The 26,072-nt window shown below is 45.6% G+C and overlaps 2 long non-coding RNA genes and 1 pseudogene across 3 annotated transcripts; 2 read left to right on the forward strand and 1 right to left on the reverse strand.

Moving 5' to 3' along the window:
* Window positions 1-6,164: 6,164 nt before the first annotated feature.
* LOC309622355 (UBX domain-containing protein 4 pseudogene) lies at window positions 6,165-8,724 on the reverse strand (annotated as a pseudogene). Its single transcript has one exon. The product of its transcript is annotated as a UBX domain-containing protein 4 pseudogene (transcript).
* A 945-nt stretch (window positions 8,725-9,669) lies between these two features.
* On the forward strand, window positions 9,670-12,757 carry LOC309622353. Its single transcript, XR_014240748.1, has 3 exons — window positions 9,670-9,946; window positions 11,772-11,799; window positions 12,567-12,757. It is a non-coding gene; the product is annotated as an uncharacterized lncRNA (long non-coding RNA).
* Window positions 12,758-15,216: 2,459 nt separating this feature from the next.
* LOC309622354 lies at window positions 15,217-17,922 on the forward strand. The gene is made up of 4 exons (XR_014240749.1): window positions 15,217-15,281; window positions 15,373-15,471; window positions 15,576-15,679; window positions 16,901-17,922. It is a non-coding gene; the product is annotated as an uncharacterized lncRNA (long non-coding RNA).
* The last annotated feature ends 8,150 nt before the right edge of the window (window positions 17,923-26,072 follow it).

Genomic DNA, 26,072 nt, shown 5'->3' on the forward strand with positions numbered 1-26,072 from the left:
GCCAGATTTCAGATTAAAGCAAGAAGTATCTTTGGCCTGCAGAAACTACCCCAAATGATTTTCCAAAATTTTCAAAAGGGAAAAAAGTCATCTTGAAGGCATTTGAGTAGGCTGGACAACACATTTGCAAGAATATCGCTGAGACAACTCATGCATCATCTAGGCAGTAAAAGTAGGAGATACTGGATTCTGAGTCATGGTTAGAGCTGTGGGTGGAAGAAGAAAAATCTTCCCCTCAACACACGCAGTGACTTGAATCCCAGACGGAAAGTCTTGTTTTTCTAAGAGACCTAAAGGTATAGTTTGACCATGAGTCATTGTAGTCTTTCCCCAACTTCAGACTTCATTCTTATACTACTATCACAAATTTTGCAATACCCATTTAAGACCAGTACTGCTAATTCACTTAATATTTTGATTTACCTTGATTCCTTTTTCTTCTTAGATGTGTTTTTCAAAGTTACCCTATATGCTTGCTATGAAAGTCTGGACAGTCTATCTCAGCATCAGCTGAGACATTTAGATATTCAGAATCTCAAACTCTACTCCAGCTCTGCTGAATCAGAATATCTATTTCAACAAGATTCCCAGTTGGATTCCTATGCCCACCAAAGTTTGAGAAACACTGCTTTATATCACTACTATAAACAGATATTTCACTGTCTCTAAGTCGTTAGCACATATTATTCTATTTTATTCTAACTTTCTTCACATTTTCACAAAATATTATCTCTAAACTTGGGATGCATCTTATAATCAATGAAAGGAGTACTGTAATTAGCAGGGTGTTTTCCTTTATTAGTGGGACACAAAATAGGTTATCTTACAATCGATGGCATCTTACATTTTGCTAAAATAAGGTAATAGACTTTAATATAACTATTAAAATTAAGAAATAGTTGCCTAAAATCATTTTGTATTGGACCATTGGGACTATGCCATGGTTTTGGAAAGAGTGGCTTTATAAAAGCAAAATAATGCTCCCAAACATCACTGTGTTTGAGGCCCTTGAGAACAATTCAGTTTCCTCAGTCCCAACCACAGAGATTCTGTTGCAGATGATTTTGATGTGGATCAACTTTCGACACTTCGGGTAGCAGGCTGAATACTAAGTCAAGCTAAATGACATCAGATCATACACTTGCAGCCTGATGAGATTCCCTCACACTATAGTGCAACCATTCTCAAACTGTGGCCCATGGATCCTTGGAGATTCCTAAGAACTTTTCAAGAGGTACATGAGGTCAAAACAATTTTCATAATACCCAGATGCCATGTGCTTTCTTCACTGTGTTGACTTAATGATGCAAAAGCAAGGATGGATAGACGATCTGACACTTTATTACAAATCAACACATGGCACCAAGCTGTACTAATAGTCATAGTATTCTTCACAGCCATACACTGATAGTGAAAAAGAATTTTTTTTAATTTAAAAAGCCAGCTTCAGGACTTCCCTGGTGGCACAGTGGCTAAGAATCCGCCTTCCAATGCAGGGGACACGGGTTCGAGCCCTGGTCCGGGAAGATCCCACATGCTGCGGAGCAACTAAGCCCGTGAGCCACAACCACTGAGCCCGTGTGCCACAACTACCGAAGTCCGCATGCCTAGAGCCCATGCTCCGCAACAAGAGAAGCCACTGCAATTAGAAGCCCGCGCACCGCAACGAAGAGTAGCACTCGCCGCAACTAGACAAAGCCTGCACGCGCAACAAAGACCCAACGCAGCCAAAAATAAATATAAATAAATAAATATTTTTTTAAAAAGCCAGCTTCATTGAAAAATGACCTAAAATTTGCAGCAGTGGAAAGTATTAATTTGACTACATCTCAAATTTATCCACATCTTTATAATATTCTACATGATCAAACAGGAAGTCCATGAAAAGCACTCCTTTTGCACACTGGACTTTGACATTTGTCTCAAGGAAAAACACATGTGCAGTTGTCTGAGTTGCAAGATGAACCAGCCACTTGATTCATGAAGCACCATTTTTACTTGAAAGAATGACTAGCGGACAAACTATTGTTTCTCAGACTTGTATATCTGGCACACAGTTTCTCAAAAAGCAGTCAAGTGTGTTTATCCTTTCAAGGAAAACTACTGACAGTATTTTTTACTAATGATATAGTTGAGTTTTCAAGCAAAACTTAAAATATTGTAAGACTTGTATCTACTATCATTAGCTTGACAACGTCCTAATATTTGAATTTTCTAATGAGATCAGTACTGATATTAATGATTGTGATTTTTTATACTGTATAATGAAACGTGCCAATATTTGGAAGTTCTGTATAATTCAGTGAACAATATTTTCCAAATGATCAATGTATGATGTTTACACATGGGTAAAATTTCATTCAAAGTTCAACACAGACCAACAGATCATAATGTTTGTTGATATGGTTTCAGATTCTACATTGCAACTAGCCTTTAAGGAACTACCACAGAAACTACCACGTGTCAAGTTTTGGTATAGTATCTAAAAAGAATTTCCACAATTATGTGAAAGGGCAATTAAAATACTCTTTCCTTTTCCAAATTATATATCTGTGAAAGATTTTCTATATCTACTTTAACCAAAAAACCAAAAACCATACAGCAACAGACAGAATACAGAAGCAGGCATGAAAATCCATCCATCTTCTACTCAGCAGACATTAAAGTGAGTTGCAAAAATGAAAAACAACGGTACTCTTGCCACGAATTTTTTTGTTTTGGAAAATATAGTCATTTTCATAAAAATATGTCATTAATGTTAACATGCAATGAATTTGATAGGAACTTTAAATGAATTAGATTTTCTCAATTTTGACTTCTAATACCATAAATATTGGTAGATATGACCTGCATAAACCAAACTCACTGGGTTCTCAATGGTTTTTAAGAGTGTGAAGGGGTTCTGAGAAAACAAAGCTTGAGAACTGCTGCTGTCGTAAAACTCACTTAAGCCACAAAAGTAGGGACTATCTTCACAGATGAGGAAACAATATGGATGAATTCTTCCTCTCCACCAGGCAGTAACTGAGAAAATTTAAACCGCATGAAGCCTGCAAGCCAGAGGTCCTCTTTGCGGTGCTATATTGAGCTCCAATCTCTTAACTATGAAAACTTAACCACGAGCACACAGATGGTTCAGCAGAGCCGCTGGCCAAAGTAAAATCGAAATGCAACTTATCCTGAATAAGATCCAGAGGGAAGCAGTTGCTCCTCTTTCTGTAGGACTAGATCCCCCCAGAATCTCAAGGAGGGATATTGAAACAACAGTCAGTTACCAATGAAGAGTAATTTCATAAAGTGTAAGATTGAGGGCGGGGGAAGTTCCAAGAGACAACCATAAAATGTTCAATTTTCCCACTTTTAATAGGAAACATAAAAGGCTTTATTCAAAACATATGACCTATTTCTTAAGAGAGATATGGGGATACATGTGTGTAATTGAACTCCATTTTATGGTCACTTACAGAAGAATGTATGGAAAGGAAAAAGCAGAGAAAGAAAGGGAGAAGGGGAAGAGTTGTGGGGAAAAGAAGTAGAGGGTCAGGAAGGATACGGGAAGAGGTCCAGAGGGAACAGGAAAAGCAAATGCAGATGAGGAAAAGGAACCAGAAAAGTCACACAACCTGCAGGGGCCTTAGAAATGAGCTAGGCTTGCTTCTTCATTTTAAGTGAAATTAGTGGCCCAAAGAAGTTAAGTGGTTTGACCAAGTTCAGTGCCGGGACTTTAAGCCAAATTTTTCTAGCTTCTAAGCAAGGAAAACACATACAGAGAAGGTCTATGAAAGGGGATGGTTTGGAAAGAAGTGACGGGAGGGATGAGCGGGAGGGTGGACAGAGAGAGAGGCAGAAAGATACATAAACACACCATACACGTACATGCACACACACACACAGGCTAAGCAGTGAGTTCTAAAGCAGGTATTTAATTAAACACTGTTTGTCACACCCCGACACTGCTACACATAACTAAAGTTTGGAGACCCCTGCCTTAAGCCCAGTACTTCTCAACTCTACTATGCCTAGAAATCACCTGGAGATCTTGTTAAAGTGCAGATTCTGGTTTTGTAATGTGGGGTGGTTCTGAGATTCTGAATGTCTAACAACTCCTCGGTGATGCTGATGCAACGTGTTCAAGGACCACTCTTGGAGTCAGAAGGCCCTACACCAGCAGTTCTCAGAGTGTGGTCCCTGGACCACAATGATGAATTCACCATCAGCTGATGAATTCACCACCAGCATTGCCTAAGAACTTGCTAGAAATGCATATTCTCAGGCCCCATCCCATACCTACTGAATCAGAAGCTCTGGGGGTGAGGCCCAGAAATCTGTGTTTTAACAAGCTCTCCAGGTAATTCTGGTACATATTAAAGTTTGGAACCATTGCACTAGGCCATAATGTCTCCTATCACCTTGTTGCCTGTAATTGGCTAAACAAGTGTGGCAGTACTTTATGTTCAAGTCATTACTTTTCACTGGGCTATCTGAACTTTCTACTAGGAATTATCAACATTCCAGTAATTCTTTTCAGACACCCTTAAGATTTGGGAATGACACCGAGATCATGAGGCTCAAATGTGATGTGTAATTAAGGAAGTATTTTCTGAGGCCTCCTTTATTAGGCTCAGCTTGTCTTCCTCTAATTGGTTTAGACTTCCACACCTGGAGCTGGACTAAGAGATGTCCCCTCAAACTTTTTTCTTGGAGTAAAATATCTCCTTTAGCTCACCCCCACTTGCCCACTCTAGGCCCCTATACCAGGTCCTGGATTCCTGAGAACGTAGGTTAATCCCAGGAACTTTTGAATCTGGCCCCCTGTCTGAATGGAAATAACAGGATGGAGCTCCCCAAAGCTCCAGATTCAGCAGCCCTGGTCTTCCCAGCCCCTGCAGTCATGAGCTCTGATGCAGAGATGGCCATTTTTGGAGAAGCAGCTCCCTACCTGTGGAAATCAGAGAAGGAGAGAATCGAGGCTCCAAATCTCCCATTTGATTCTAAGAAAGCTTGCTTTGCAGTGGATGATAAGGAATTTTATGTGAAAGGTATGATCCAGAGCAAGGAAAATGACAAAGTCACAGTCGAGACCCTCGACAACCGGGTAAGTGTTGATCTCAGATGTCCTTGCTAACATGGGCATCCCCCTTTGCCTTTGGAGTAGAATAGTAGAAATTGCATGCTGGCCCATAGGAATCTGAAGATAGAACAAGACTCACATTGATCTACTCTGAGTGAAGTCGCAGGTAAAAACTGCCATGGCACATACCTTTCCTCTGGCTCTTTCCTTCGAGGACTTGGGCTTTGAGAGTTTTTATGATGTTTGCTTTGGAGAAAGGGGAAGGTGGTGGTGGAAGAGTTTGGACTGTTTGAGGGAGAGATTGATACAGATTGCTGCTGGATGGGCGAATATACCAAATAGAACTCTCTAGGCTGCAGAGTGACTTACAGAGGGAGCTCCAGAGGCAATGCCTAATTTAATGCAGAGAATTACAGAGCACCATTCAATTCAATCCTTACTGGACACGCACCATGTCTAGGTCACAGTGTCTATCACTCTGCAAATATGAGCAAATCTCAGTCCCGCTTCCCCAAAGTTTATCATCTAGTGTAGGAATCAAGAGTACACGGCGGGTATGGGGACTTCCCTGGTGGCACAGAGGTTAAGAATCCGCCTGCCGATGCAGGGGACACGGGGTCAATCCCCGGTCCCAGAAGATCCCACATGCCGCGGAGCAACTAAGCCCGTGCGCCACAACTACTGAGCCTGCACTCTAGAGCCCGCGAGCCACAACTACTCAGCCCGTGCGCCACAACTACTGAAGCCCGTGTGCCTAGAGCCTGTGCTCTGCAACAAGAGAAGCCATGACAATGAGAAGACCGTGCACCGCAACGAAGAGTAGCCCCCACTCGCCACAACTAGAGAAAAGCCCGTGTGCAGTAAGGAAGACCCAACGCAGCCAAAAATAAATAAATAAAATAATTTTTTTAAAAAAGAGTACATGGTAGGTATGAATCGCAGTTCACAAATTCAAGCATACAAGACAGATGATGATGACGATGATGATGATGATGATTGTTATTATTAAACTTAACCTCTGGTGTCAGCCTCTTTTCACAGGGCCAGAAATAAATTTTCTGGAGTTACTATTGGGGTCCCCTCCCCAGAGCCATGCCACATTTTCAGTAATACCACATGGGGTGTCACTGCCCCCCCTGAAGGATTGCTAAGAAACAAGCCCCAGTTTCTTTTTTTTTTTGGAAAAGATTTTTTTATCCAGTGTTTAAGTAAGATTAAAAACTACAAGATTTTGCTTGCAGCTGATGAGCAAGAAGAGAAAAGTTAAACCCAAATTATCATCTGATTGGCTAGTTAAAACGCTCTGACTCAAGATCAAATTATTCAGTGACACACCAGTTACTTTGTGTGGGCTGAGGAGTTCTGGAGCAAAACAGCCCTAAACAAAACATATCATCTGAGAGCACAGGGCTAATGGGCATATGAAATACTAAACAAGAAAGCTGATAAAGGGAGGCTGTCGCAGACCTTTTGCTATTTTAGGCTTCTAGCAGTTGCTTACCATATACAAGGACCTAGCAGCCAGTTATTTTATCTCTTGACTTATCTGAGGTTAAACAACTTTAACCCACTAAGCAGGAATAAAGAGACACTTTGTAGATGAGTTGGAAAACATAAAGCAGTCCCACTTCTCCAGTAGAGTTTTAGTTGACTTAAATCATAAGAGAAACAATGATTACTGCACATATTGTCCTTGTCACACTGCATCTGTTGAGTAGAATTTCCATTCCAAGTGTTGTTTTCATCTTCACCATCGTCTTGAGTCCTCAATCTATATATCTTGCCCTCCTTTTTAAAGTCTTCCCCCCGTTTCTCCAGCACTCTTTTTCTGACTGGTTCCCTTTTTTCTGAGTTGCTAGAGGATGCAAGGTTTGAGGATTCCAATGATGCTGCTCTCACCGAGGTCTGTGCAGGAGGAGGATTACTAAATAAGAAGTTGCTAATCAATCTCCAGATGGCAAGGAATGGGTAAAGTTCTGTCCCCAAGAATGTCCAAAAGTCGCCACTGGAAGAATGTACCATGGATGTAGTTGGTCTTCCTGCTGGCAACAGTACCACTGAAGCACTTGTGGCAAGTTCCAAATCCAGTAATTTCTTTTTATAATCTTCTTTGGTAAATTCCCTCCTGGGAAACATTGTCGCTAATGAAAAATTACCGTAAGTGTTGCCAACAGTCTGTGCAGCAAACTGCCTTGCTGCTTCTAGAGGAGCATCAGAAGGGAACTGATTTGTGAAGGAAGAACCATCAGGAAGACGGAATTGAATTCTCGCAACACTGCTTCCTTCTGTTGTGGAAGAGTCTCTCTTGACTTCCATTTCTGCCTGTTTGGCCAGCAGGGCAGCAGCTTTAGCAGCTTCTACTTCTTCCTTTGTCTTTGCAAAACGAGCAGCTCTCTCTGCACGGTCCAGTGCAATCTTCTGTTTTATACGCTCTCGAGCTGCCCTATCTTCTGCCTTTTCTCTGTTCCTTTCCTCTAACACTCTTTTTGTTAATTCTTCTTCTTGCTTTCTTTTATAATCCAACATTTCTTTTCCAGTTTTCCTCCTCTCAATTTCCTCCTTAATCTCTCTCTGTTCTTCCTCTTTCCTTTTCTCTTCTCTCTTTTCTTCAAGTTTTTTGGTTAGTCTTTCCACTCTGACGGTGAGCTCCTCTGTAGGTCTCTGATTTGAACATCCACCAGGCTCTGGAGACACAGTGGCCTGGCCTGAAATTTCTCCTCCTGTTGCAGAATCTGACTTTGTATCAGAAGTGGGTGGTGTCTCACAGAGCTCTACATTTCTGGACTGACAGTTTTCAGAAGTGTTGTTCTGATCAAATGAGGTGGATGGAGTAGAGACTGAACTTTCTCACTGGCCACTATTTGCCACTGATATTTCACCTTTTAACGAGTGCATCTGCCGGACTTTGTGGATTCTGGTAACAAGTTCATCTGCAGGAACACTTCCTGCTATTACTTCCAAGGGAATTCCACTGTCTCCAATAAAGAAACTGGATGGAACACACACTACAGGATAGATCTGTGAAAACTGTAGGCAGGCTTGACTTTTGGTATCGATTTTCACAGCAACAAAACTGTTGGAAGATGCTTCTGTCACTTTCTCATCTTCCCAACTTGCAGCCATCTGTGTAGCCTGTTCATCATCACCTGCCACGAACACCACGACGACCGCGCCGCTCCTCTTGGCCGACGCGATGGCGGCCGGAATGGCGCCCTGGAACCACAGCATCGCTGCCCTCGGGCACAGGCGCTCGCTCGGCGTGTTGCCGCCTCGGTCCCGGAGCCGGCCCCGCCCTCTCCGTCTTTGGGCCCCCGCGGCCCGCCTCCGGCTCCGCACCGGCGCGCAGGCCCGTCAGCGGCTCCCAGGACGCGTGCAAGCGCGCAGGCCGAGGCGCGCCCCGCGACGCATGACGCCACGCGTCGCCGTTGGCAGCGCGCCCCCGTCCTTTGTCTCGTTGGCAAGTCGGTGCGTGCGGGAGCCCGGGAGACCGCAGGCCCTGCAGTCCCGGAAGTGGAAGGAGCGCCCCAGTTTCTGAACCTTCAGGACACACAGATTTTTCCATCTTCCTTATGCTATTTTGGATGTCCCTCTCTCTCTAGTTTAGGGCGGTGGGGCAGAAGGGCTTCCTTTCCTCAAGAGATTTGGTCTATATCAACAAATCTCCCTTTTATCTTTTCGGTAAAACCCTCAAAGCTCTTCTGAGGATTCGGGCTTTTGGAAAACAAACGCTAGAAAGGCTTACAGGCTCTCTCGCTTTTATGCCCTATTTTCTACCTTTCCTGAGTAATGGAGTGCCAGTTGTATGCTTAAAGGGGAGGGAAAACAGAGAGGGGAAAATTAGGTAATAGTCTCAAAATACTGTTCAGGCATGGACCATGCTTCAAGTCCAAATGTTTTAACTATTAGGGCAGCGGTGCAAGGAATTCTGGAAGCCTTGAAAAGACAGGGGAGAGAAGAAACAGGTCATGGAAGAGGTGGCACTTCAGAAGAGCTTTGAAGGTTGCTAGATGTAATTTCAATGTAGATATATTCCAGACAAAGGGACCCACATGAGCAGAGGTATTGAGGTGGAGATTTACAGAATACACTGGAAGAGTTTTTTCCAATCTTCCAAGCTTGATCTCTTTGCAGCACTCATAGCAAATGGGGTAAACAGAGGCAAGCTGCTGTGGCCTTGGCCATCCTGAGTTCCACCTGGCCACCCTGAGGCTGAAGGGCTCTATAACTTTGCACACCTGTAACCCTCTTCTGGCACACAGAATGGCATGCTGACTTGGGGGCATCAGACCAGAATTCGTTATACAGTTTGACCAGTCTTAGATTTATCAAGAACAGTTATTTACGGATCATCTCTGGGCACAGAAATGATCCATAACGTTAACCACGGTAATGGGGTAATCTCACCACAATATCTCACCATTTTCACCCCACTGGTAGGTCACCACATCGGCTCTCCCACTCATCATGTGATTTTCCTCTCAATATCCAGACACTCACTCCGAACAGTGACCAAGTCTTCCCCATGAACCCTCCCAAATTTGACAAGATTGAGGACATGGCCATGATGACCCACCTACATGAGCCAGGAGTGTTGTACAACCTCAAAGAGCATTACGCAGCCTGGATGATCTACGTGAGTACCCTTCAACCTCTCTTTATTCCATTTCCTTCTCTTAGTAAAGTCAAGATCCATAGGTTGAATTTTCTGATTTTCTCAGACCTACTCAGGCCTCTTCTGTGTCACCGTCAACACCTACCAGTGGCTGCCGGTGTACAACCCTGAGGTGGTGACGGCCTACAGAGGGAAAAAGCACCAGGAGGCCCCGCCGCACATCTTCTCCATCTCTGACAACGCCTATCAGTTCATGTTGACTGGTGAGTAATTTCTTTAATCCATATTTTAAAAAATAGTTTTAGTGAAGTATTCAAGTCCTTTAACTGCACTGGTTCTTAGTTAATTACTCGAGCCCTTCACAGGCTTTGGTCATCCAAACGGTGCAATGACCAAAGTGACCTCAGTAGATTCAGAGGATGTCAGGATGGAAAGCCAGGGGCGCAGTATCTTCCATTACCAGTCACGGTTCTTAAGCCAGAGCTTGGGACTGAAGCCACACTAAGTACATGCTTCTCTGGGGGTGGATGTGAAGCACAAGGAGATGCGCTGCCCCCAACTCCAAAGAAACCCCCAACAGGAGCACACTTGGAAGAGAGACTATATTAGTAGCCACTTAGGAATGCAAAGTTGGAGAAATGGGCACAGCAACTTCCCTTCACCTGTTTTCTCAGGCTCCCTCTTTCTCCTCCTTAAATTTCCAGAATAGCAGATGAAATAGCAGAGATGTGGTAATACTGTCACCCTTGTCATGCCTAACATCACTTCGGTCTGTTCCACTTTCACCTGATTTGACTTGGTGCAGAGAGAAGAAGTAGAAGCAAGCATCTGAGATCTGAAGATGCTTAAAAGTCATCCAGGACAATGTTGCCCAAACTTCAGCCATTCCAATGTCACATTCGCAATCCTGGCCATTTCTGCATATTTAAAATCTTTCCTTATATTGACTGAAGTTCCGTCCATTTCAAAAAGGAAGAATAGGGAATTCCCTGGCGGTCCAATGGTTAAGACTCTGTGCTTCCACTGCAGGGGACACGGATTCGATACCTGGTCAGGGAACTAAGATCCCACATGCCACGTGGCGTGGCCAAAAATAAAAACAAAATAGGAACCGAACAAATCTGCCCTTTGATCTGGAGGAAAACTATTTTTTAAAAAAAGGAAGAATAATATCACTATTAGTATTAGTTTCTTAGGACTGCCGTAACCAAGTACTACACACTGGGTGGCCTAAGCAACAGAAATGCATTGTGTCACAGCTCTGGAGCCTGGAAGTCTGAGATCAAGGTGTCAGCAGGGTTGGTTCCCTCTGAGGGCCGAGAGGGAGAATGTGGTCCAGGCCACTCTCCCAGCTTCCGGTGGTTTGCTGGCCATCCTTGCCATCCCTTGGCTTATAGAATCATCACCTTGATCTGCACTTTCATCTTCACATTGTGTTCTCATCTGTCTCCAAATTTCTCTTTTTATAAGGACACCAGTCATATTGGATTAGGGGCCCACCTCCTCCAGTATGACCTCATCTTCACTAATTACATCTGCAATGACCCTATTTCCAAATAAGGTCACATTTTGAGGTACTGGGGGTTAGTTAGGGCCTCAACATACTAGTTTGTTGGGGGGAACACAATTCAACCTATAACACTCTTGTAAATGGAAAACCACGGTCACTGTCCACAAGTAGAAAGTAAAGGTGAAAGAAAAAGGCAATGACAACAAATCAGTGTCCATAAATTCTAATTAGAAGCTGTGGCTTCTTGCAAGTTCTAAGTCTGAGACTTGCTTTCTTTGTTGAAAAGGGAGATAAGAAAGCGCTATTGAGGAGGTAAAGATCTGTGAACACGAATAACTTCCACACTGTGGGACTCACCGTTCACTTCCCATGCTGCCCACGTTACACATCCAGCATTTGGGAAATCTGCACAAATTGCCTCCAATAAGATTCGACATGCCCAAATCATCACACCACTAGTTAATGGCAAAGCCAGAACTAGAACTCATGGGCTCTGTCTACCCCCAATGTTACCTGATTTGTATATCCTGCCTGTATGTTGTTTATTTATTCTGTCCTGCTTCCTTCTGCATTTCTAGATCGAGACAACCAGTCCGTCCTCATCGCGTCAGTAACCTGTGTTGTTGCCATGATGACTTGGAAGGGGCTGTCCATTCCTTCTGCTCTCCTTTAGCTCACTTACTTTTTTAAAAAAATTTATTTTATTGAAGTATACTTGATTTACAATGTTGTATTAATGTCTGCTGTACAGCAAAGTGATTCAGTTATACATATATATTCCTTTTCATATTCCTTTCCATTTTGTTTTATCACAAGGTATTGAATATAGTTCCCTGTGCAATGCAGTAGGACCTTGTTGGTTATGCATTCTATATCTAATAGTTTGCATCTACTCATCCCAAACTCTCAATCCATTTGTCCTCCATTCCCCCTTTCCTTGGTCCCCTTGGCAATTACAAGTCTGTTCTCTATGTCTGTGTATCTCACTTTATTTTATTTTATTTTACTTTATTATATTTTATTTATTTTTGGGTGCGTCGGGTCTTAGTTGCAGCACTCGGGATCTTTTGTTGGGGCACGTGGGCTCTTCGCTGTGGTGTACAGGCTTCTCTCTAGTTGTGGCGGGCGGGTTTTCTCTTCTCTAGTTGTGGCACGCAGGCTCCAGAGCACGTGGGCTCTGTAGTTTGTGGCACGTGGGCTCAGATTGAGGCGCGCAAGCTCAGTAGTTATGGCGTGCGGGCTCGGTTGCCCCGCGGCATGTGGGATCTTAGTTCCCTGACCAGGGATTGAACCCGCGTCCCTTGCATTGCAAGGCGGGTTCTTTACCACTGGACCACCAGGGAAGTCCCTCTCACTTACTTTTAAATCAACAGCGGAGAATCCGGGGCTGGGAAGACAGTGAACACCAAGCGTGTGATCCAGCACTTTGCAGCAATTGCGGTCACTGGAGAGAAGAGGAAGGCGCAGCGGCCGGGCAAGATGCAGGTGAGCAGCTTCCTGCACCTGGAAGGCTTGCTGGAATGAGTATAACTGAAACCCCAGGTGAGCCCCAAGTGTCTGCAGGGCTTTGTGCACAGCACGAGGTCCTGCCCCAGGGGGTGTTTACGGGGCAAGGCAGGAAATGGCTCCACCTTGTGGACTCGGGCTCTAGCACCAGCTCCATCAGCAACAGCCGAGTGACCTTGAACAACTCCACATCCTCCTTTGGCGAAGGAATGGTTTAGGCCAGTGGTTCTCAAACTGGAGTGCACGTCAGAATCACCAGGAGGGTTCGTTAACAACGGATTGCTGGTCCCCAGGCCCAGAATTTCTGACTGAAATTCCTGTCTCACATTCAAAATCCTGGCATGTTGCATTTCTGTCATGTTCCCATTGTTCATGCCCTGTCCAGGGATCACACTTTGAGAACCACTGGGCTGGACAGTAGTTTCCAAAAAGCTCTGAAGTCAGAAAGGCAAGCAATCATGTGGGGAAGGGGAAAAGGTAAAAACTCTGCTTTCTATAAGTGGATTTCTACGTAATAATTCTCACAAAATATTTTATGCAACTTAAACATTTTTTTGAGAACCACTGTTTCTATCATATGGGTCACTTTCATTGCTCACAGTCTGTTTCTACTTCTGAACCCGAATATCTGTATAAATGGGTCCTGGTGCATGCAGGAACAGAGGTCTATATTTTACAAATCCATAATTTATAATAAAATGTTATCAGAGAAGAAAGGCCATCTGGGAGATTGAGAGGTAGCGGGTAGGGCTCCAACCTGGAATCTGGTGTGGCCAGAAGCCACTTTGATGCTGTGCTAAGACTCCTTCTACGATGGGACCTTGAAGCCTCCTTGGGTGGGGTGGGGATGAGCCTGTGGGTACCCAGCACAACTGTACCTGCCACCAGCCTGAGCTGGGCGACATCTCTCCCTGGGACCTTTCCAGAGCATCCACACTTTTGAGTCACTGGGAAGTTACTTCGGAAGACGTCCAAAGTCCTCTCTTTTCCTCTTCTCACATATTATTAGGGAACCCTGGAAGACCAGATCATCCAGGCCAACCCCCTCCTGGAGGCCTCTGGAAATGCCAAGACCGTGAGGAATGACAACTCTTTGGGATTCGTTAAGACTCAGCCCAATTGTCAATGACCCCCAGAAAGAAAACCCTCTCCTCCAATGCTGAATATGAAAAATGGCCACATAAACTAGGATATACCTGGCCTTAGTCTACCCCCAAGCGCTTCAGATCAAGCTGCCCAACCGGGATATTCTGATAACCCTTCAAAGAACATTTTGTCTTATTCCCAGCCGAAGGAAGATTTAGCTGTCCTTCCCTAACTAATCAGCATCACCTCAGAGCCTCCTGAAGTCACAAGGATTCAAGATTCAAATTCCACAAGTACAAAATGACTTCTCTATGCTAAAATTGGTCTCTTCAGGTGGAAGCATTTTAAAATACATAAGTCCATTGAACAGTATCCACTGACTTATTAGCCATGAAAACCTTAGTGTGAAGTTAGTTAGCAGATCTGACCTTCTCCAAGTCAGGAGGTGCTGGGAGGAGGGAAAACCTGGTGGAAGCAGCAGAGCTCAAAAGTTGGGAAGAAGTTGAAACTGAAGATACTGAAGGATATGTCCCATCCTTCAATGTTTCACTTAGGATTAGCTCAACCAAAGAGGCATTTACTTCCGACACTGGCAAATAAACAAGTATCCAGTCTCCTATCTAATTTCACTGGCCAGTAGAGCAAGCACCCAGAGGCACTTGCATTCAGCAGCTAGAACTCCTGAAGAGCGAACACATAATTCACATAAACCTACACTGGTCCTTCATTAACTCTCCTTAGGCTTCATTCAGAGAATACTGAGAATACTACTGAGGATGTACTACATTCCAGGGTCTGTGGGTGAACAAGCAAGGCAATATTTTTGCCCTCCAATTGGCTCACAGAGTGGTAGCGACCAATTAAGCAGATGATGTAAGAAGGGAGTATACACACACACATATATACTATATATAATTTCACCCCTCACTCTCCAAGATTGGGGGAACCCAAGTGCTGAGTGGGTCTCTGGGGAGCCAGGAGGCCTGGCCTGGGAGCTAGGTTTGCATGTAGTAAGTAGTAAGGAAAACTGAGGCAAGAAATGTCAGAAGTAACATCCAGAGGCAAAAAAGAAGTCAGATAGTCCAAGCAGGTTATCAGTTCAAAGGTGTTACAAAGAGTTTGAGCAGGATAAAGACCAAGGAGACAGTCAGGTGTGAGGTGGTCCCAAACAGAGACTTGAGAGGGAGCCTGCAGGCATCCCCAGAGCTGTGGGAACAGGGCCAGGTGCTTTGGGCAGAGCTACCTGAGTCTTGGCTGAGCCGGCGTGGTGACCAGATGCCAAGCAAACAGAGAGGAGGAAGGTCCTCATGCTTCTGGCATCACCTCCTCCGTGAGCCTACACAGCCCACCCATCCTCAGTAGTACCTAACAGAAGCTGGCTACAGTACCATAGAAAGAAAATAACTGTGTTTTTCAATCTGTCTTTGGACATGGGACGTTCATTCGCATTCACTTTGGAGCCACAGGAAAGCTGGTGTCAGCGGACATTGAAACCTGTGAGTCCAAACACTCTATCTGGCACCTTGGATTTAGCCACAGAGGCATCTCCTGGGGACCCTAAAATCACATCGTTTTTTGTTATCTTAGATCTCTTAGAAAAATCCAGGGTGGCATTTCAGTTATCCCGTGAGAGAGGCTATCATATTTTTTACCAAATCATGTCAAACAAGAAGCCGGAACTTATGGGTAAGTTCCTTGGTTATCATTCTCATCTTCCAAATCGATCACATTGGAAAAAAACTCAGAGTCAGTTGTCCATAAGATGCTAAAGGGATCCTTCTGCTTCACAGACCTGCTTCTCATTTCAACCAACCCCTTTGACTTCCCCTTTGTGAGCCAAGGAGAGGTCACCGTGGCCAGTATTGATGACAGTGAGGAATTGTTGGCCACTGATGTAAGTATTTTGTGTGTTTATTTACTTACATAAGGAATTGTTGAATTTATGAACTGAGAGGTATCCATGATCTCAGGAGGAAGCTGGGATGCAGGGATGCTCAGTGATTAGACCCAAGAGCTCAGAGAATTAGTACAGATCACACCCCTCCCCCACTTGTTTCCATTTCAGAAGATTCCAGGAAATGGGAATACAGAAAGTTCTCCAAAATAGGTCTTCAGTTCCATTCTCCAGCTTTTTAGAGTAAATGTTTGCATGGATAAGGTCTTTAAGGTTTTTGTTGGAAGTTTTCAGGGTACAAAACCATCTACATGGTTCTTTTAAGAAAATCTAGAAAATACAGAAAAGTCTAAAGCAGGAGAAAACAGTCCCGCTCTGCATCAGCCGTTCCATTCCTCTGGCTATCTGCCACCTCGGGCTCACAGTAGGCACCCACCTCCTCAACACACCTGTCAGGCCTCTGGCCTTTAGCTTTGGGGAGTATCTCCAGGGTCAATAACCATAATATTAACTGAGTGCATTGAGCACTCACGCATGCTAGGAACTGAGAAAAGAGTTTTGCCTCAACAAAACCTCTGGGATCAGCACCACTGCTACCCCCGTTTCATAAAGGTAGAAGCTGAGTCTTAGGAAAAAAACACACGATTTGCACGAAGACAGTTTGTAAACGACGGTCTGAACCCAGATCTGCCCAACCCCAGAACTTGCATTTTAACCCTAACCCTAAGACCCTGACCCTGACCCTGACCCTGGCCCTGGCCCTAAGCCTAACCCTAACCCTAACCTCATAGTGTTGCTGACCCTTCCATTGATATAATTGTATGTAATTGAACTTATTCAATAAATCTATTAAACATCTGCCCTCTGCCCAACACCCTCCCAGGTGTTGGAAATGCAATGAAAATACTCCATAAGATGCGCACCTGGTGGGCACATTGTTAACAGAAGGCTTTTACATTTTCACCAGTAATTTCTCCGTAAGGTCATCACTTGCCAATTAATGACCATGCTGTTTAGGAAGCTCATTAAAAACCCAGGAGTCACGGTTCCCGGCAGGCTCTCCCGTTCTCCCACGGGCACTCTTCCACCCTCTCTAGGTTTCAGTTTCCAGGAACTCGAGCCTGTTGAGAGAGTACGGAAATAGCTAATCTGGTTTTTGGATGATAGACCATAAACCAGATTTAAAGAAAAATATGTCGTTGCTGGTTTTCATTCAAACAGACAGGTATAATGAAGGAAGGAACCCCTCTGGCCCTCCAGGAGTTGCCTGGGAACCTAGTCTGCGAAATACTTATACATCAAGAGATGGCTCTGAGCTGGAATTCTACAAAAGAAGAGTAGAGCAACCCAGTACAGCTTTATACCCCCTCAGCCGCAGGAGGAGAATGGCTGCAGGCTACTGAAAGCCAGCAGCATTGACAAATTAACTCCCCCCAGCCTTTGCCAAACTACAGTGGTACCTCTGAGTTCTCTGTTTCCTTCTCTATTCTGACTCTTTTCTCAATAAATCCACATTTCTTAATATAGTGTCACAGTGGAAGCAAAACAGACCTTCAATTTTCAGACCTCAATTTATAAAGCAAAGGTTCTAGGGGTTTTGTTTTTAAATTAAAGGACCACATAATTTGAAAATTGTACAGGTTCTAATTCTTCAGTTCCAAGACACCAAACACACTGCATGCGGTCCCCATGGAAAGGCCCCTCTCAGCAGAAGCGCCACCGATTCCACAATGAAAGGGCAGCAAGGTGCCCTTCTCCCTTCTCTGCTGCCTGGATGGCCCCCATGTTTTTCAATCCATGCCCCCTGGCAAGTTTCTAAGGTGCAATTCTGAGACCCTTCCCTTTCCCATCCCAGCAGGTGGCCAAGGGCCGGCCCGGGCTGGAGACGTGCAGGAAGCAGAGCTGGGCCAGCTGGCCAGAGTGGGGTTTGGGGGTTCTCAGCAGGAGAAATCACCATGCAGGATAAATCCCTTGGCCTTGCCATAAGCCAAGGGCAAGTCTCTCAGGGCTACGGGCCCTCTCAGGTTCTCCTTGCAGATACCTCACGTGGGGCACTTGGCTACTTGGGAAAACCGCGCGGGAGCGAGCTTTACACCAGCAGATGTTTTGTAAAATTGGACGGGGTAGGCTCGGGCCTGTCCTCAAAGCCTCTACTCAAAGGCGAGCCCTTCCTGCGGCCGCCAGGTTAGGGGGCTCCGCGACTGTGCCGAACAGCTCTGGTGTGAGTTGTGGTTCCCTCCTCCACCCACCCCCACGAGCCCCCGAGGACGCCCCGCGACAGGTGCGCTCTGGCCGGGACGCCCACTTCCGGGAAAGGCGCGCGGACCGCCGGTGCGCTCAGGTGAGCCGCAGCCAATGCCGAGCAAGACCCGCCCCGCCGGCGCCGCGTCCGCGCGGCACAGCACGGTCTCGGCACTCCGGGCACGGGCGCCTGGGGCCGGGCGTCCCCTCTCCTGCGAGCGCGAGGCAGGAAGCGGCGCCCCTGCGAGGCCGCTAACGATGCCCCGGCGCGCGGGCCCCTGCGGCGCGGAGACCGCTCCAGGCTGGACTCAGCGAGGCCAAGGCCGCCAGGACGAGCGCTTGCCGGGACCCGGCTCGGGCGGCGGAGCTGCAGGTCCCCGCAAACAACCCAGTTTTTTAAATGGAAAAAGGACTTGAAAAGACCCTTCTCCAGATAAGACATACAAATGGTCAACAAACACCTGAAGAGATGTTAAACATCGTTAGTCACGATGGAAATGCACATTAATACCACAACGCCATACCCCTCCACAAACACTAGAAGGCCTATAATCAAGAGAATTAAAAATAACAAATTTTGGCAAAAATGTAGAGACATTGATACAGAGTTTCCCATGGGGAAAATGAATCGGTCCAGGAGATGGATGGTGAGAATATTTGTACAACAGTGTGAATGTAGTTAATGCCACAGAACTGTATACTCAAAATGGTTTAAATGGTAAATGTTACTTTTAATCACAATGAAAAGAATGAATGAAGCACTGATGATACATGTTAGAACATGGATGAACACTGAAAACATTCTAAGTCAAAGAGGTCATGCAGAAAAGGTCACCCAGATCATACTTAGCTCATGTGTTTTAAACCCATAAAGGTTTTGAAAATGAGGGAAAGTCTCAATAATGGTTTCAGAAAAAGAAAACTGGATCAGAATGGGAAAAGACATTTCCATAGAGTTGCGGAGATGGTGAATGTTGAAGTGGGCCCGTGGATAGGATTATAAGGTGGAACCATAAAATTTCGTCTTTGGGTCTTTATGTTCTGGTTCCCTGGGAGAGGACCCCAGTATTGCATAAAACACACTTGAGTAGTTTACGTGAGGTGGTGTATTTTGTACTGCTACTTATAGTTTTTTTATACACTTGAAATTACTGGGGAGTACATTACTTTTCAAAAGAACCAGGTCAAAACCATGCCCAAAAAAAGCAGAGAAGACATCAAACTTCATAATAGAGGCCAAACCTTAACCAGATGCGGTTCACCTAAAGTGGTGACGCTCATCATTCTTGTAGGGTCCACGCGTTATTAACAGGCACCATGGGAAGGTTATATTAGGAGCCACTGTGTCTTGGGTGCTGTGGATGACCTGGTTGTAGTAGAAACAGTGGGATTTCTGAATTCTAGTTTCCCACATCAAACCACCAAAACCCTGTTAGAACTAATAAACGAATTCAGTAAAGCTGCAGCGTAAAAAATCAGTACACAAAAATCACTTCTCTTTCTTTTTTTTAATAAATTTTTAAAAAAATATTTATTTCTTTATTTATCTTTGGCTGCATTGGGTCTTCGTTGCTGTGCACGGACTTTCTCTAGCTGCGGCAAGCAGGGGCTACTCTTCGTTGTGGTGCACAGGCTTCTCATTGCGGTGGCTTCTCTTGTTGTGGAGCAAGGGCTGTAAGACAGCAGGCTTCAGTAGTTGTGGCACACGACCTCAGCAGTTGTCGCTCGCGGGCTCCAGAGCACAGGCTCAGTAGTTGTGGCGCACGGGCTTAGTTGTTCCAAAGCATGTGGGATCTTCCCAGACCAGGGCTCGAACCCGTGTTCCCTGTATTGGCAGGCAGATTCTTAACCACTGAGCCACAAAGGAAGCCCTAAAAACCACTTGTCTTTCTATACACTAATAATGTGCCATCAGAAAGAGAAATGAAGAAAACAATCCCATTTACAATTGCATCTAAAAAATAACTGGGAATAAATTGAACCAAGGATGTGAAAGCACACTGAAAACTGTAAAACACTGATAAAAGAAACTGAACAGACACAAATGAATGGAAAGCTATCCCATGCTCATGGATGCAAAGAACACTGTTAAAATGTCCATTCTACCAAAAGCAATGTTCAAATGCAAAGCAAGCCTGGTCAGAACTCCAATGGCATTCTTCACAGAAATACAGCAAACGTTCCTAACATTTGTGTGGAAACACAAAGGCCCCTGAATAGCCAAAGGGAGTTTGAGAAAGGAGAACAGGTTGGAGGCATCTCGCTCCCTGACTTCACACTACATTACGAAGCTACAGTCACCAAAAAGTGTGCAATTGGCACAAAAACAGGCACACAGACCAGAGGAACAGGACAGAGACCCAAGAAATAAACCTACGGTTATGCGGTAAGTTAATTCACAAGAAAAGAGCCAAGAACATACACTGGGGAAACAACAGTCCCCTCAATAAATGGTGCTGGCAAAACTGGACACCACACACCAAAGAACACTGCACTCTGTCTACACCACACAAAAACTGGCTAAAAACCCAGTGTTCCACATGAAGCCCTTCCTCTCCTGGGTCCTCTGAGGACAGACACCCTCAGCACTCAACTAGACACAAGAACCTTCTCCCCCACATTTCCTCACCTTTTCCTTTAGCAGCGTCACCTCCCAGCAGGTCCAGAGGAGACCTGCCTCCTGTCAGCGTGAACTGGACCCCACAGTGTCCCAAAGCCCCAGTGGGTCCTGAAGAGACCCGGCTTCTGCTACATCCATTCTGCTGTGGAAATTCAAATTGAAATAGAGCCAAATGACCCATGAATTCTCCAAAATAGTTAAGGAGCAGTTAACTAGAAACCGTAAGAAATGAAATGATTATAGACACAGACTTATTTTTTTTTTTAATATTTATTTATTTAGCTTCGCTGGGTCTTAGCTGTGTCACACGGGACCTTTTTCTTTTTTAAGTTGCAGCATGCGAACTCTTAGTTGAGGCACGTGGGGTCTAGTTCCCTGACCAGGGATGGAACCCAGGCCCCCTGCACTGGGAGCACGGAGCCTTAGCCACAGGACCACCAGGGAAGTCCCTAGACACAAACTTTAGAACTTATGCCAAATTCACACAAATTTATTCACAGACATTTCAAATGCAAGGCTATGAAAATTACAGAGAAACATAGAAGAAAATCTACATGACCTTGGGTTTCGTCTATAGATCACGAGCTTTGAGTTTTAACATACAAGGCCAATCATAAAAGAAAAAACTATGGTGGACTTTATAAAATTAAAGATTTCTACTCTCAAAGACCTTATTCACACAGTCAAAATGAGGCAGGAGATAAATGGTCTCCAGCCTATGCATTTACAACTGGCCTCCGGTTCACACTTCCTGGGATGAGAAGAAAATGGGCTCCTGGCTGGACATTCATTACCAACCCCCTGTTTACTTTTCCTGAAGCAAGAGACAAACGGGCTCTAGGACTACATATTTATGACCGGACTCCTGTCTATATTTCGAGGTCTGCACCTCGATATGAAAACCAGCAACAGAAATAGGGTAAATAACCAGACATTGGACATTTTTATGGGAGGGACAGAGTGGGACTAAACCCTGTTAAAAGATCAAGAGGTCATACATTTCTCATCCTTGGGGCAAGGGAAACATTGCACATGTGCAGAAAGGTTCCTTGGGGGTCAAAAAGGAAGGGGCACCACCCCAAAATAGGTGATGCTAAGGTCGTCCCACAGGCCTCTGGGTGGTAATCCATGTTGGAAAAAAGTTGCGCACGCATGTTGGGGAGGGTCCTAGGGCAGGGCAGGTGTGGAAAAAGAAACCAGATAATTGGCCAGAGGTGAACAGAGACCCGGAAGAACTGCCCTATATAAGTGACTTAACCGCCTCTCTACTGCACTCCTCCTCATTAGGGAGGGTGTCCACACCCTTTCTCTCCGGGTGTGCATCTCTGCCTTGCTTCTGTCTGAACTAAACAAACGGTTTCTCTGTGTGCTCTCCCACTTGTTGCTGTGCTATGTCTCTAATAATAAACTTTGTACCTGTTTTTACAGTTTTTACCTCTATGAGAAATGCATTTTTCACTGGGGGCAAGAGCTAGCGGGGGTGGTGGCTAGGATTCCTGGTTTTCATCCAGGCTACCCAGGTTCAATTCCTGCGCAGGCAATGAAGATCTCGCTTCATGCCACCACTCACTGCTGCCTCTCCAAGATAAAAAAGACAAGCCACAAACTGGGAGAAAAATACTTGTAAACCACATATCCAGTAAACGACTTGGACTCAAAATGGACAAAGACCTCTAGAACAACCCCATTTTAAAAATGGGTAAGGATTTGAACACACACCTGGCCAAAAAAGATATACAGCTAATAAAAATCATACAAAAATTATACAAAAAATCATATACTATTAGGGATTTCCAAATTAAAATCGTGAGCCATCACAGCACACCTACTAGGATGGCTAAACTCCAACAAAACTATGGCAACCCCTCCTCATGGCTGGGGTGCAGGCACAGCCACCTGGCAAGACAGTTCCGCAGCTTTTTCCACAACTAATCAAGCCTCCCCTCGGGGTCCAACAATTATGCGTCCAGTATATAGGCACTGCTTTGAAAATCTATGTCTAAAAGCAGAAAAGGATGCAGTCATGCACAGCAGCACTATTCGTAATGGCTAAAAACCTGAAGAAATCGGGATATCCTTCACTAGATGACTGCATAAGCAAAGTGGAGGACATCCATGTCAAGGCGAGCAGAATACACCACGCCAATATATGTCTCTCTGGCATAAGGATTATTTCAGTCTCATTCAAAAAAAGAAAGATAGAAAAAACTGAGTAGAGACTGACCTTTTATGAAGGACATTTATAAGGAAATCTCCATTTGTAACGGAGTGTCCCTCTTTGCACCAGAAATAGAAGGATGATTAAATCTCAAGTCACTCTTATCAACGGAGAAGTCCCGACTTAAATCTGCATACAATACCTTTGTTTACTGTGCTTTGCATGATAACCTGCCACTATTGGCTTCCCCCCTTCCCCAAGGTCTTTTGTTTTTATCTGAAGATGGTATTTGGTATTTAAGGTGATGGCTTTGGCCATTTCAGGGACTGACTCAATTTTTCTGGGTAGCTCCCCTGTATACAGGAGGTATACATGCTGTTAAACTTCTGTTTTTCTACTGTTAATCTGGCTTTTATTAGACGGCGGGGGTGGGGCTCAACCAAGAACCTAGAAGGACAGAGTGAAAATTGTTTTTCCTCCCATACACATGCAATGGAATACTACTCAGCAGCAGAAAGGAATGCACCATCAGCCTATGGAAGGACATGGATAAATCCTCAGTATGTACTGCTACGTGAAAGCATCCAGGCTGAGGAGGCTGCACACAGTATGACCCCATTGGTGACACTCTGGGAAAGGCAAAGCTACACAGATGATAAGCAGATCATGGGGTGGGGGTTTGAAGTGTTCCATGTGACACTCTAGGATGGATACCTGTCACTGTGCATTTGTCTAAGCCCACAGATGTGTATAGCCCAAGGGGCCAATCATAATCTATTCAAATTTAGTTATTTACAGTGTAGGGGTATTACAGGATGGAATACTCAAGGTGACCGAATCTAACTGTATTAGAAATGCATGGAAAAATCTCACTGTAGGGGATGGGATAAAAGGTGCTGACCTAAGTTAACTGTGGAAATGAACGCAATCTCTAAACTAAATGCAAAATGTACACAAACAGTGGACTTTATTTTATGGAGTTCTTTCCAGGGTGTAGCAGCTAACAATTCTGAAACCTCTGCACATGTAATCTGGAAAGGAGCAATGCATAGGTAAACGGCAGATAGTGGGCACCAAGCTCCTCATTGTGGGAGTGGGAAGTTACAGATAAGCAAGGGGAGAGCCTCTGCCCTCATAATACTTGGCTGAGCTTCCTGGGAGGATGGTGTGGGGAGTTCACTGGCCATAGGACATGCACAGATCTTTACACTGGGAAGGCTGTGAAGACATAGGAAACTCACACCCCATCTTTCCAACCATACCTGCTGCAAACACTCAGCCCTCTGTAATCAGCCAGTTGCACCTTTTTAGACATTCTTGCCTCCAGGCACATAAAGGAGCGTGAGGGTCTTGCATTACCTCTAAGCTGTCCCAGAATCCAGGCCCTGGGGGATGGAGCCAGGATGGGGGTGCCTGGGCTCCTGACCAGCAGGTGAGAGGAAGGAGGAAGACCAGTCCGGAGGACAGAGGTTCCCTCAAGTCTGTGAGCCCTGGAGCCCTGATCGGATTCACCCCCAGTGGGGACATGGGTGGGGCCTGCAGTGGTTCTGTTTTCCACCCGGGCCCCTTTGATGAAACCATGGCAGCAATGGGCCCAGAAGTCTCCTGGTGGTGTTTCAAACTGACACAGCAGTTTTACAAAGGAACAGGGGAATGAAGCTGAGCTCCTGACGGCCACTTCTTCTGGCTCTGAGTTGCTTCTGTCAGGCCCACAGACACATCCGTGGAGTCTGCTGTAACCCACCTTCCCCAGCCTGGTCTTTCCTCTCCCTCCCTGCGATGAGTCCCGTGACATTTCCAGCCCGGACCCCTCTCCCAGGCCAGACGCCTCTGTCCAGTCACTGCACCCCCATCTCACCTTGGGGGCTAACAGGGCCCTCAGGGGACCGGGATCCTGCAGCTCCCCACACCCAGGAGCAGCCCCACCTTCCCTGGTTGCTGAGCCCAGACACCGGGTGTAACCGAGCAGGACCCTACGGGGCCTTCCCAGGACAGACCCACCCCCCCATATCCTCTGCTGTAGCTCCTCTCTGAAGTACCTGGATAACAGCATCTGATGCACGCTTCCTGAGTTGTTTTACAGACTTCTACCAGATGGAAGACATTAACTACTGTACTTGATGATCAAGAGCCCCCAGACCTACTGGCACCTAAGCATTGATACTGTTCACCACCCTGTTACCTCACCATCAACCAACCAGAGAATTGTGCACCAGCTGATCTCATACCCTGCGACCCCCTCCTCCAAATTCACACTAATTCCCCTCTACACCCACAGCCCTGGCCCAAGCCCGATCTAGTGCCTGGTTCCTCCATCAGGCCCTGACAAATCTCCCTGCCCCCACGGTGCGTCTCACATCCCACCCCAACGTGGTCTTTCTGAAGCATAAACGAGACTGTGACTCTCTCCCACATGTAATCCCCAAATGTTTCCCCACTTTCGCTAGGGTATCTGCTGGGAGAGACATCTGCCAAGGCCCTGAGAGTCCCCGGCATTCCCACGAGGCTGCTGGCTCCTGGGTTCCCTGACAATGAGCACCTCAGCCGGCCAGGCGACACGGCAGGAAACCCCAGAACTGCTCACCTCAGGATGGGGCTGGCACTGCCACTGCCTGATCAAAGAGAGCAGAGAAGGGTTCCCCAACTGGGACACAAACAGTGCACGAGTGGCCTCTCCCTTAGCTATCGCATGATCCCCATGGGACCTGAGGGAAAGAAGGACCGAGGCACACTTGGTTCCTAAGGAGGATGGGATAGGCTCAGTCACATCCCCCCAAATTCACATGCTGAATCCCTAAACCCCGGGACCCCAGGATGTGGCTGTATTTGGAGATGGGGTTTTTAAAGAGGTGATCAAGGTAAAATGAGGTCACTAGGGTGGATCCTAATCCAATAAGACTGATGTCCTACCAGAAGAGATTAGGACACAGAAGATCATGTGAGAAGATGGCTGTCTACACACCAAGAAGAGAAGCCTCAAGGAAAAACCAGCCTGCAGACACCTTGATCTCAGACGGCATCCAGGACTAGGAGGTAGGTCTGTTGTTCACGCTCCCCGGTCTGTGGTGTTTGTTATGGCAGCCCCGAGCAGACTCACACACAGGGTAAAGAAGGTCTCACACTAGATAGCCCACTCTCCATTCCCCTGTATGTGAGTTACAGTAGCCTCAGGAACTGAGGAAGGTGTGCCCGAGGAAAGGCACAAGATATGAGATTTTAGGCATAACACGACTGCACTGATATCTTTTTTTCCTTCTTTAAAGATTTTTAAAATCTTTATTTAATTTATTTTTGGCTGCGTTAGGTCTTCATTGCTGCACACGGGATTTCTCTAGTTGCGGCGAGGGGGGCTTCTCTTCACTGCGGTGCGCGGG

This window comes from Balaenoptera borealis (assembly GCF_965194805.1).
Source record: "Balaenoptera borealis genome assembly, contig: HAP1_SCAFFOLD_2235, whole genome shotgun sequence".
Classification (NCBI taxonomy): Eukaryota; Metazoa; Chordata; class Mammalia; order Artiodactyla; family Balaenopteridae; genus Balaenoptera; species Balaenoptera borealis.